Below are 9,717 nucleotides of genomic sequence, written 5' to 3' on the forward strand. Positions count from 1 at the left end.
GTGGGGCAGGGGTCCATAGGGAAGAAAGAAGGAACTTTGGATTATGCAGAGGGAAGTGAGAGGAGGGGTGGGGCAGTAGGGATGGGAAGGATGGTAGAATGAGATGTACATTATTACCCTATATACATGTATGATTACACTACTGGTGTAACTCTGCACCATGTATAGCCAGAGGAATGAGAAGTTGTGCTCCATCTGTGTATAATGTGTCAAAATGCATTCTACTGTCATGTATAACACACTAGAACAAATAAAAAAGGAAAATCTGAATAGACTCATAACAAGTAAAGAAATTGAATAAGAAACTTTAAAATGATGCAAAAACAAATGACCAGTTTTGGATTTATTCAGTGTTTAGTTTTATCAACAATTTTAAAGAGAAATTAGCACTAATCCATGACAAACTATTAAAAATAAAACAGAAAAGGAGGAAATTCTTTTTGAATTTGTTCTGTAAGGCTAATATTTCAATATTTCCTTGATGCCCAAACTAGTCAAAAACATCATAATAACACAAGATTCCTAGCCAGTATCTCTTACAAATATAAATGTGAAAATTATTTAAAAAATACTGTCAACTTGAGTCCAACAACATATTTAAAAGATACCATGACCAAGTGAGATTTATCCAAGGAATGCATGTAAGTTAGCTTTATACACAAAAATCAATCAAGATTTATACCATATTAATAGAAAAAAGGGCAAAACCAACATAACCATCTGAATAGATGCAGAAAAAACCCTTGACAAAATTCAACCCACTCATTATAAAATCCCTTGACAAACTAGTAATAGAATGGAACATCTTCATCCTGAAAGGGTATATTAATTAAAAAAAAAAAAAAAAAAAGTTTGCTTAGTTAGAATGTGCTCTTAAATACCTCGTGTTGAAAAGTTAATTTTCAAGGCAACAGTGTTAAGATGAGTGGCAACAGTGTTAAGATGAGAAGTGATTAGACCATGAAGGTTGTACCCCCATAAGTGGAATGAGGCTAGAGTGAGAGTAGGGTCCTTAGGAAAACCTGAATTCACCCCCATCCCCATCACTTGCTTTCTGTCCCTCCATCATGGGATAAGATAGCAAAGACTGCCTTGCCAAATGCCAACCCATAAATCCCTGACTTCTCAAGTTCAAGAACCATGAACAAATAAATTCCTGTTTATTATAAATTACCCAATCTTTGATGTTCTGCTTATACACCAGAAAATGGACTAAGACAAGGTTGCTAACATAACAATGTTGAAAACCAGAAAGCTTTCCCCTTCAGACTGGTAATGAAAATAAGGATGTCTTCTTCTCCCACTTCTATTAGACATTGTACTAGAGTCTCTAGAAATGGGAATTATGAAAAAATAATATAGAGTATATAGAAATTGGATGGGGAAAATTAAACTCTTTCTATTAAAAAACAAGGTGATATTTCATGTTATAAAAATCTAATGAGTCAACCAAATTAGTCAGTTGAGCAGTGCTGCAGGATACAAAATCAATTTATTAAAATATGTTGAATTTCTATACAATAGCAATGAACATTTCAAAATTGACATTAAGAAAGCAATTTCATATACAATAGAATTTTCAAAATTAAATGTTTAGGTGTAAACAACAGCTGAAGCAATAAAAGGTCTATACCGGGCAAAAGAAAAGATTTTTTTTTATTATAAACAAAGGGGATACATGTTGTTTCTCTGTACATGGCGTAAAGGCATACCATTTGTGTAATCATAAATTTACATAGAGTAATGTTGTTTGATTCATTATTTTATTTTTTCCCTTCCCCCCACCCCTCCCACCCGTCTTTTCCTCTATACAGTGCTTCCTTCCTCCATACTTGCCCCCTCCCTAACCCTAACTCTAACCCTAACACTAACCCTTCCCTCCCCCCATTATGAGTCATCATTCACTTATTAGCGATATCATTCGTCCTTTGGCTTTTTGAGATTGGCTTATCTCACTTAACATGATATTCTCCAATTTCATCCATTTGCCTGCAAATGCCATAATTTTATCATTCTTTATGGCTGAGTAATATTCCATTGTATATACATACCACAGTTTCTTTATCCATTCATCAATTGAAGGACATCTAGGTTGGTTCCACAGTCTGGATATTGTGAATTGAGCAGCTATGAACATTGATGTGCCTGTATCTCTGTAGTATGATGATTTTAAGTCCTTTGGGTATAGGCCAAGGAGTGGGACAGCTGGGTCAAATGGTGGTTCCGTTCCAACTTTTCTAAGGAATCTCCACACTGCTTTCCAGAGTGGCTGCACTAATTTGCAGCCCCACCAGCAATGTATGAGTGTACCTTTCTCCTCACATCCTCGCCACCACCTGTTGTTGCTTCTATTCTTGATAATCGCCATTCTAATTGGGGTGAGATGGAATCTTAGGGTGGTTTTGATTTGCATTTCTCTTATTACTAGAGATGTTGAACATTTTTTTTATATATCTGTTGATTGCTAATAGATACTCTTCTGTGAAGAGTCTGTTCATTTCCTTAGCTCATTTGTTGATTGGGTTATTTGTATTCTTCACGTAGAGTTTTTTGAGTTCTTTATGTATTCTGGAAATTAGTGCTCTATCTGAAGTATAAGTGGCAAAGATATTCTCCCACTCTGTAGGCTCTTTCTTCCCAATGCTGATAGTTTCCTTTGCTGAGAGAAAGCTTTTTAGTTTGAATCTATCCCAGTTATTGATTCTTGCTTTTATTTCTTGTGCTATGGGAGTCCTGTTAAGGAAGTCTGGTCCTAAGCTGACATGTTGAAGATCTGGACCTACTTTTTCTTCTATAATCTGCAGGGTCTCTGGTCGGATTCCGAGGTCCTTAATCCATTTTGAGTTTAGTTTCGTGCATGGTGAGAGATATGGGTTTAGTTTCATTCTGTTGCATATGGATTTCCAATTCTTCCAGTACCATTTGTTGAAGAGGCTATCTTTTCTCCATTGCATATATTTGGCCCCTTTGTCTAGTATGAGAAAATTGTATTTATTTGGGTTTGTGTCTGTGTCCTCTATTCTGTACCATTGATCTACCTTTCTATTTTGGTACCAATACCATGTCATTTTTGTTGCTATTGCTTAGTAGTAGAGTTGAAGATCTGGTATTGCGATACCCCCTGTTTCACTCTTCCTGCTAAGGATTGCTTTAGCTATTCTAGGTTTCTTATGCTTCCAGATGAATTTCATAATTGCTTGCTCTATTTCTGTAAGGTACGTCATTGGGATTTTAATTGGAACTGCATTGAATTTGTATAGCACTTTAGGTAGTATGGCCATTTTGACAATATTAATTCTTCCTATCCAAGAACATGGAAGATCTTTCCATCTTCTAAGTTGTTCTTTAATTTCTTTCTTTAGTGTTGTATAGTTCTCATTGTAGAGGTCTTTCGCCTCTTTTGTGAGATTGATTCCCAAGTATTTTATTTTTTTCAATGCTATTGTGAATGGGGTAGTTTTCCTAATTTCTCTTTCTCAAGATTCATCACTTACGTATAAAAATGCATTGGATTTATGAGCATTGATCTTGTAACCTGCTACTTTACTGAAATCACTTATGAGTTCTAAGAGTTTTCTGGTGGAATTTCCAGGTTCCTCTAAATATATAATCATGTCATCAGCGAACAGGGATAGTTTGAGTTCTTCTTTTCCAATTCGTATCCCTTTAATTTCTTTGGTTTGTCTAATTGCTCTGGCTAGAGTCTCAAGAACGATGTTGAATAGAAGTGGTGAAAGAGGGCATCCCTGCCTTGTTCCAGTTTTTAGGGGGAATGCTTTCAGTTTTTCACCATTTAGAATGATATTAGCCATGGGCTTAGCATAAATGACCTTTACAATGTTAAGGAATGTTCCCACTATCCCTATTTTTTCTAGTGTTTTGAGCATGAAGAGGTGCTGTATTTTATCAAATGCTTTTTCTGCATCTATTGAAATAATCATGTGATTCTTGACTTTAAGTCTATTAATATGGTGAATTACGTTTATTGATTTCCTGATGTTGAACCAACCTTGCATCCCTGGGATGAAACCCACTTGATCATGGTGCACTATCTTTTTAATATGTTTTTGTATGCGATTTGCTAAAATTTTGTTGAGAATTTCTGCGTCGATGTTCATTAAGGATATTGGTCTGAAATTTTCTTTCCTTGATGAGTCTCTGTCTGGTTTAGGTATCAGTGTGATATTGGCTTCATAGAATGAGTTTGGGAGGGTTCCCTCCTCTTCTATTTTATGGAATACTTTGAGAAGTATTGGAATGAGCTCTTCTTTAAAGGTTTTGTAGAACTCGCCTGAGAACCCATCTGGTCCCGGACTTTTCTTTGTTGGTAGGCTTTTGATAACTTCTTCTATTTCAGTACTTGAAATTGGTCTATTTAAATTGTTTATGTCCTCCTTGTTCAGTTTAGGCAATTCATATGTCTCTAGAAACCTGTTGATGTCTTCGAAATTTTCTATTTTGTTGGAGTATAGATTTTCAAAATAGCTTCTAATTATGTTTTGTATTTCAATCCTGTCTGTTGTGATATTTCCTTGTTCATTCTGAACTTTAGTGATTTGGGTTTTCTCTCGTCTTCTCTTTGTTAGTGTGGCTAATGGTTTATCAATTTTGTTTATTTTTTCGAAGAACCAACTATTTATTTTGTCAATTTTTTGTATTGTTTCTTTTGTTTCAATTTCATTGATTTCAGCTCTGAGTTTAACTATTTCCTATCTTCTACTACTTTTGGTGCTGGTCTGTTCTTCTTATTCTAGGGCCTTGAGCTGTAGTGTTAGGTCGTTTATTTGTTGAGTTTTACTTCTTTTATTAAATGCACTTCATGAAATAAATTTCCCTCTAAATACTGCTTTCATAGTGTCCCAGAGATTTTGATATGATGTTTCTTTGTTCTCATTTACCTCTAAGAATTTTTTAATTTCCTTCCTAATATCTTCTGTTATCCATTCATCATATAATAGCATATTGTTTAATCTCCAGATGTTGGAATAGTTTCTGTGTTTTACTCTTTCATTTATTTCTAACTTCAATCCATTATGATCTGATAGTATACAAGGTAGTGTCTCTATCTTCTTGTATTTGCTAACATTACCTTTGTGGCATAATATATGGTCTATTTTAGAGAAGGATCCATGTGCTGCTGAGAAGAAAGTGTATTCGCTCTTGGTTGGATGGTATATTCTATAAATGTCTGTTAAGTCTAAATTATTGATTGTATTATTGAGATCTATGGTTTCTTTGTTCAATTTTTGTTTGGAAGATCTGTCCAGTGGTGAGAGAGGCGTGTTAAAATCACCTAGTATTATTGTGTTATGGTCTATTTGGTTTCTGAAATTGAGAAGGATTTGTTTGACATACATGGATGAGCCACTGTTTGGGGCATAGATGTTTATGATTGTTATATCTTGCTGATTTATGCTTCCCTTAAGCAGTATGAAATGACCTTCTTTATCCCTTCTGACTAACTTTGGCTTGAAGTCCACATTATCGGAAATGAGGATGGATACTCCAGCTTTTTTGCTGAGTCCATGTGCATGGTATGTTTTTCCCCATCCTTTCACCTTTAGTCTATGGTATCTTTTTCTATGAGGTGAGTCTCTTGTAGGCAACATATTGTTGGATCTTTCTTTTTAATCCAATCTGCCAGTCCATGTCTTTTGATTGATGAATTCAGGCCATTAACATTCAGGGTTATTATTGAGATATGATTTGGTTTCCCGGTCATTTGGTTCAGTTTTTAAATTTTATTTATTTATTTATTTGACACAACTTGGTTCCTCCTTTATTTGACAATTCCATTCGGATAATTCCTCCCTTTGCTGATTTGCTTCTTTGTTTTTCATCTCTTCCTCATGGAATATTTTGCTGAGAATGTTCTGTAATGCTTGCTTTCTTTTTGTAAATTCTTTTAGCTTTTGTTTATCATGGAAGGATTTTATTTCATTGTCAAATTTGAAGGTTAATTTTGCTGGGTGTAAGATTCTTGGTTGGCATCCATTTTCTTTCAGGGCTTGAAAAATGTTGTTCCAGGCCCTTCTAGCTTTTAGGGTCTGGATTGAAAAATCTGCTGATATGCGTATTGGTTTCCCCCTGAATGTAATTTGGTTCTTTTCTCTCACAGCCTTTAAAATTCTGTCTTTATTTTGTATGTTAGGTATTTTCATTATAATGTGCCTTGGTGTGGGTCTGTTGTAATTTTGTGTATTTGGAGTCCTATAAGCCTCTTGAACTTGATTTTCCATTTCATTCTTCAGATTTGGGAAATTTTCTGATATTATTTCATTGAATAAATTGTTCATTCCTTTGGTTTTTTTCTCCAGGCCTTCCTCAATTCCAATAATTCTTAAATTTGGCCTTTTCATGATAACCCATAGTTCTTGTAGATTCTGTTCATGATTTCTTACCATCTTCTCTGTTTGTTCAACTTTGTTTTCAAGGTTAAATATTTTGTCTTCAATGTCTAAGGTTCTGTCTTCCAGGTGTTCTATCCTATTGGATATGCTTTCTATGGAGTTCTTAATTTGGTTTATTGTTTCCTTCATGTCAAGGATTTCTGTTTGGTTTTTTTTTTTCAATATCTCTAACTCTTTATTGAAATGATCTTTTGCTTCCTGTATTTGCTCTTTTAACTGTTGATTGGTGCGATCATTCAGTGCCTGCATTTGCTCTTTCATCTCATCATTCAGTGCGTGCATTTGCTCTTTCATCTCATCGTTTGCTTCCCTGATCATTTTAATTTGTACATTCTGAACTCCTTTTCTGTCATTTCTTCTGCCATGCTGTCATTGGGTTTTATTGATGTAACATCTAGATTTCTTTGTGGCATTTTCTTTCCTTGTTTTCTCATATTGTTCAGGTATCAGTGGACCGCTGAGATATTGCAGATTTCCTCTATTGACTTACAATGTCCCTGAAGATTTCTATATATATCCCCTCTTAGCCTTCAGTAGGCTGAAGTCTTGGAGGAAATTTATAACGCGGCTCCACAAGGAAGCTTTCTCTCTAGGAGTGGTGGCCTTCAGGTGGGGTATATTCCCTGCTAGTGGGCAGAGGTGCCTCCACTTGTTGACCAATGGTCATCCAAAGGGGACCTAGGCTGCGGGCTGAGGCAAGGCCTATTTGGGCCTGTGTCTCTGGTTTTACTGTCCTTGTGGGAAAACCCCACCCTGCAGGGAAGAATCACCCGGTGGGGAGGTCTCGTTGGTTAGTTCCCTCCTAGAGGTTCCCCTCAATTTACAGCTACCGCCTGGGCTGGGCTGCCTTCCTCTGCAAATTTTCCAGGGGCCCGTCCCTACCTCCTGGGCCTGGGAGCCTCACCCTTCGCAGATGAATCTCCTTAGGCTGCCCCTCCTCAGAGAATCTGCCCCCAGCCCTGGAACCTTCACTCCACCCCTAAGCGTGTCTCTGTGCGGCTCTTCCACCAAGAAGCCTCCTAGGTCCTGGACCCTGCTCTGCACTTAATCACCTGGCTATGCGACCCCTCCTCTGAACAGCCACCTGGGGCCCCGTACAATCGCTCTGAGTCCCAGAGACTCGCTGGACGCCTCTTCCTCCAGACAGCCGCCCGGTGTTCCAGTGGGGTCAGTAGGAGTCCAAGCAACTCACTGCATGCCTCCTCCTCCCACCAACCGCCCATAGCCCTGGGCAATCACTCTGAGTCGAAGTGACCCACCCCGTTTCTCCTCCTCCTCCAGGTAACCCCCCGGGTGTTCAGGAGTGGTCGCTCTGAGTGGCTCTGAATCCACGTGACCCGCTGCATGTGTCCTCTGGGCAGCCGCTCAGAGCTCTGGTGCAACCACTCGAGACCAAGCGACCCACCGCGCTTCTCCTCCAGGCACCACCCCCTGTGTTCAGGAGCGGTCGCTTTAAGTCCAAACAACTCACCAATCGCCTCCTCCTCTGAGCAGCCGCCTGGAGCTCTAATGCAGTCACTGCGAGTCCAAACGACCCGCTGCACTCCTCCTCCTCCTTCTCCTCCTCCTCAGGGCAGGCCCCGGTGTTCAGGAGTGGTCGCTCTGAGTCCAAACAGCTCACCGCGCAGCTCCTCCTCTGGCAACCGCCTGTAGCTCTGATATAGTCACTCTGAATCCAAGCGGCCACGCTCCTCCTCCTCCTCCTCAGGGCAGGCCCCGGTGTTCTGAGTCCACACAGCTCTCCTCGCCACTCCTCCTCTGAGCAGCCGCCCGGAGCCCCAGTGGTTGCTCCAAGTCCCAGCGCTGTGCTTAGTGGCCTCCTCTACGACGCTCCCAGTTGTCCAAGTTCACTGCTCCAGCGGGGGGAGGGGTGTCTCGCCGGGCAGCTCTACTTCACAAAGTTCCCTGCCTTCCAGGACTACCACCCCATCCGGGACGCCTCCCCAATGGGAGTGACTCACCCGGCTGCTTTTAGTTGGTCCCAAGGGTCTCAATATCTCCTCTTTTGAATCCTGAGTCCTGGAGCAACATGAAATGCAGCCATCCTCTAGTCCGCCATCTTGAAACCAAGAAAAGATATTTTTAAGGATAAGAAAATTTAATAAAGATGGTGATACTACCCAAATTGATTCACAGGTTAAATAAACACAATTGTTAATGAAAATCTCATCTAAATTATTAAAGTCATTCTTAAATGTATATGAAAATTAAAGGGACACAAACGAGTTAAAACAGACTTTAAAAACAAATACCAAGGCTGGTGGCTGTGGTGCATGCCTATAATTCCAGTGGCTCTGGAGGCTGAGACAGGAGGATGAAAAGTTCAAAGCTGCATCAGCAAAAGTGAGACACTAAGTGACTCAGTGAGACCCTGTCTCTAAATAAAATGCAAAATAGGACTGGGAATGTGGTTCAGTGGTTGAGTGTCCCTGAGTTCAACCCCTGGTACACAAAAAAAAAAAAAACACCCAAAAAGAAACACACAAAGATGGAAGATTCATCATTTTCCATTTCAAAGCTTATTGTAGAGCTCGACTGATCAAGACTGTGTGGTATTGGCATACATTCATAAATCAACTACAAGAACTATAAGACCACAAATTTATCCTTACATTCAAATTCAGCTATTTTCAACAAGTGGGCTAAGCCCATTCAAGAAAGTAAATACAGTCCCTTCAGCAAATATTTGAGTCAAGTGGATGTCCATATGCCAAAGAATGAAGCTGGATCTCTAATTAAGTCTTAGAAATTAACTCAGAAATAGATCAAAGACCTAAATTTAAGAACTGTAACTGGAAAACGTTTTAAAAAGCCAGAGGAGCAAATCTAAAAGAATCGAAAGACATACATTTAATGAAAGATCTAAATGAATCAAAAGACCTAAATTTAAGAACTATAATTATAAAACTTTTAGAGAAGTCATAGGAGCAAATCTTTGTGACCTTGGGTTAGTTTGTTACATATGTTGCCCATAGCAAGAAGCACAAAAGAAAATTACAGATATGAATTGTATAGCACCAAAATTAAAAACTCTGCAAATTGTGCCATCCCAAAAAGACAACCCATACAATGGGATGCAGTGTTCGAAAATTATATAACTTATAATACATGTGTATTGAGTATACATAAAGGACTCTTACACTTGAAATATGAAAAGAAAAACAACACATTTTAATTTTTTTATTTGTTCTAATTAGTTACATATGACAGTAGACCCCATTTTGACACATTGTACACAAATGGAATAAGACTTCTCAGTCCTCTGGCTGTACATGGTGCGGAGTCACATGATGGTGTAATAATATCC

This window comes from Sciurus vulgaris, assembly GCF_902686455.1.
Source record: "Sciurus vulgaris genome assembly, chromosome: 5".
NCBI lineage: Eukaryota > Metazoa > Chordata > Mammalia > Rodentia > Sciuridae > Sciurus > Sciurus vulgaris.